This window comes from Amblyraja radiata, unplaced genomic scaffold, assembly GCF_010909765.2.
Source record: "Amblyraja radiata isolate CabotCenter1 unplaced genomic scaffold, sAmbRad1.1.pri S62, whole genome shotgun sequence".
NCBI classification, from domain to species: Eukaryota; Metazoa; Chordata; class Chondrichthyes; order Rajiformes; family Rajidae; genus Amblyraja; species Amblyraja radiata.
Window position 1 is genome coordinate 1,615,213 of NW_022630157.1, and position 3,739 is coordinate 1,618,951.

At 43.2% G+C, this 3,739-nt stretch overlaps 1 long non-coding RNA gene across 1 annotated transcript in view; it reads right to left on the reverse strand.

The window, feature by feature from the left end:
* Positions 1–2,825: 2,825 nt before the first annotated feature.
* LOC116969488 overlaps positions 2,826–3,739 on the reverse strand; it is a 19,374-nt gene continuing 18,460 nt past the window's right edge. Inside the window, exon 3 of the long non-coding RNA XR_004410782.1 lies at positions 2,826–2,859. This is a non-coding gene — a long non-coding RNA (uncharacterized LOC116969488). The remainder of the gene's footprint in view (positions 2,860–3,739) is intronic.

Genomic DNA, 3,739 nt, shown 5'->3' on the forward strand with positions numbered 1-3,739 from the left:
AAAGTTACAGACTTCGCAGATTTGCTTCAATATACTTGATTGTATGATATCATGGAGAGATGGAAGCAGAAAACTGCTCACCAGATCTCTGACTTCGCAGCAGAATGAGCCGACAGTTATATTGTACACGAAATAACTTTTGTTTGTTTTGTTAGATACTATTCTACGAAATATTCTACCAACTACATGGGTGCCAATTATTTCATTAGTGATAACATACGTTTCACTTAAGCTAATATAATTCCACAACAGACGGTTAATGCGAGTCAAGCACAAAACAAGGGAATCTTGACCTGATTCTAACTAATCGTTCAAGCGGCCACGCTAGCATCCCCATTCCAAGCCGAATACAAGACTCCCATTTACTGCAACATATCTGCTCTTCTAGCGGTAGGAGGCGCGGTAGAAGTACTGTGACTTCTCAGACATGTAAACAAACTTCCATACCTCCTCTGTTGTTTCATGTGTGCATTTACCATCCACCATTCAACACATTCCCAGACAAGACGTAATATGTCTGATCTTACTTTGCCGATTCAAACAAACGTTTCGACACCTGGTCGTGAGAGATTCCAATTGTCAAATCCAAAACACCCTTTCGTTCCCTTGTTCAATGTCAAGGAAAATTAAATAAGGAAGGATATTATTTTTTTTGCTTTCATACATTTACCCAATACCACTAATTGTGGACGCCCTTTCTGTATCGGTCCATACAAAGTGCACAGCCTCACAATAATTTTTACCAGTCGGTCAATACTTCTCTGCAGACAATCAACTACATTACCAGATATTTGCAGATATCTGCAAAGTTACTGAAAATCTCCAATGTGCTGTAAATCATAAGCTTACCAGCATCGACCCTTCTCACGTGTAACTGGACATAGTCAACAAAAAACATTTACAAAAATAACCCTGAGAGTGGTGGATGCCCGAAGCACGCTGCCAGGGATGACGTTGGAGGCAGATACCATAGTGTCATTGAGGAGGCTTTAGTATAAGCATGTGGATATGCAAGGAATGCAGAAGTATGATTTGGGTGCAGCGACATTTGTTTAGTTTGCCTTTATGTCCAGCACAGGTAGGTAGGGTCGAGGGGTCTGTTCCCATGCGGTGCTTCCCTTTAATATATGTTTTATAATGAATGGTGATACCCAGACAACATTGAGCAAGGGAGGGTCATTAATGTACATGTCAATGCATCTGTGAAAGTGCCAAATATAAGTCGTAAAGAAGGCTTACGCGGTACTTGCCTGCATCAGCTTAGGCAGAGAATATTGTTTCATTGCTGATCGTTTTACTAACAATGGTGAATGTCATGGCGGTTCTCTGAGATGACATACTTGAGGTTACATGTACTGAGGCCTTGTGGATTGTGATAAAAGAATAGGAAAGGAGCATAACTCTAATGTGATTAAATTATTGGCCTTCCACCAGCCAGCGGGAAATTGAGTGTCAGTTATGTCGACATATTGTGGAGGTTACAAGAACAACAGCGTTGTTGCATTGGGTGACTTTAACCCGCTATCGACTGGGTCGACCTCAACGAAATAAGAATTGACGACACCTAATGTATTGTGCGTATCCGAGAAGGTTTCCTTAAACAGTGTGTGGATAGTCCAATTCTAGGAAGGACCATTATGAACCTTGTATTGGAAAACGGGTTTCGCCAGGTGACAGGTGTTGCGGCGGTAGAGCATTTTGGTGTCTGTGATCATAACTCCATAAGTTTTAATAATGTTTTTCATCGGGATAGAATTTTACGTGGGGGGTGGGGGGGAGGAGGGGGGAGGTAATAAATTGGTGCAAAACAGTTTGCGATGTCATTAGGCACGAGCTAGGGAGGTTAGATTTCGAACAGTTGTTATTGGGTACGTGCACAGCTGACTTGTGGGTGTCGTTTAAAGGTTAGTTGATCAATGAGCAGGATCCGTATGTTTCAGTAGGAGGGAGGGAGGGGAGGTCATGAATGGCCAGAGATGTTATAAACGTGCTCGAGAAGAAAAGGGATGCGTGAGCCGTGTTGAAGAAGGTGACGTCAGACGGTGGAATGAGGAATCTAAAGCCAGTAGGAAATACATCAAGTGGGTCATTTGTGGCCCTTCTAATAAGGTCCACAAATGACCATGACATGTAATCGGCGTCTCGGATTAAGGAAAGGCACAAGGCAAAACGAGTAGTTTGCATCTGTATTCCGGTTGGCGCTAGCAATGGCTGCCTCGCCAATAGTCTGTCAGTCCCTTCCTTCTTTGATGTTTTTTTAGTATGTGTTATTATGTAGACACGGGTGAAATTAATTTCACGGGTGAATAGATGCCAGACACGGGTGAAATTATTATGGGCAACAAGGTAGAAGAGTGGTAGAAGAGTTGAATAGATACTTCGGATCTGTCTTCACTAAGGAAGACACAACAAATCTCCCAGGTGTACTAGAGGTCAGAGGATCTAAGAGGGTTGAGGAACTGAAAGAAATGTTCATTAGGCGAGAGATAGTATTGGGTAGGTTAATGGGACTGAATGATGATAAATCCCCTGGACCTGATGGTCTGCATCCCAGGGTCCTCAGGGAGGTGGTTCTGGAAATAGTGGACGCATTGGTGATCATTTTAAAATGTTTAATAGATCCAGGATCAGTTCCTGTGGATTGGAGGATAGCTAATGTTATCCCACTTTTCAAGAAATGAGCTAGAGAGAAAACGGGGAATTACAGACCAGTTAGCCAGACTTCGGTGGTGGGAAAGATGCTGGAGTCAATTACTAAGGAGGTAATAATGGTGAATTTGGATAGCAGTAAAAGGATTAGTCCAAGTCAACAAAGGGAAATCATGCTTGACTAATCTACTGGATTTTTTTGAGGATGTGCTAAGTAAAATGGACGAAGGGGTGCCAGTGGATGTAGTGTATCTAGACTTTCAGAAAACCTTTCATAAGGTCCCGCACGGGAGACTGGTGACTAAAATTAGAGCACATGGTTGGGTGTTGGATAGAAAATTGGTTGGCAGAACGGAAGCAAAGAGTAGGAATGAACGGCTCCTTTTCAGAATGGCAGGCAGAGGCGAGTGGAGTGCCGCAAGGCTCGGTGTTGGGTCCACAACGGTTTACCATATATATTAATGATTTGGAAGAGGGAATAAGGAGCAACACTAGCTAGTTTGCAGATGACACAAAGCTGGGTGGCAGTGTGAACTGTGAAGAGGATGTTAGGAGGTTGCAGGGTGACCTGGACAGGTGAGTGGGTGGGCAGATGCGTGGCAGATGCAGTATAATATAGATAAATGTGAGGTTATCCACTTTGGCGGCAAAAACAAGGGGGCAGATTATTATCTCAATGGGGTTAGGTTAGGTAAGGGGGAGGTGCAGCGAGACCTGGGCGTACTTGTACACCCGTCACTAAAAGTTGGCTTTCAGCAGGCAGTGAAGAAAGCTAATGGAATGTTGGCCTTCATAACAAGAGGATTTCATTATAGGAGTAAAGAAGTTATTCTGCAGTTGTGTAGGGCTCTGGTGAGACCGCATCTGGAGTATTGTGTACAGTTTTGGTCTCCTAATTTGAGGAAGGACATCCTTGTGATTGAGGTAGTGCAGCGTAGTTTCACAATATTGATCACTGGGATGGCGGGACTGTCATACGAGGAAAGATTGAAAAGACTAGGCTTGTATTCACTGGAGTTTAGAAGGTTTGGGGGGATCTTATAGAAACATATTAAATTATAAAAGGACTGGACAAGCTAGATGCAGGAAA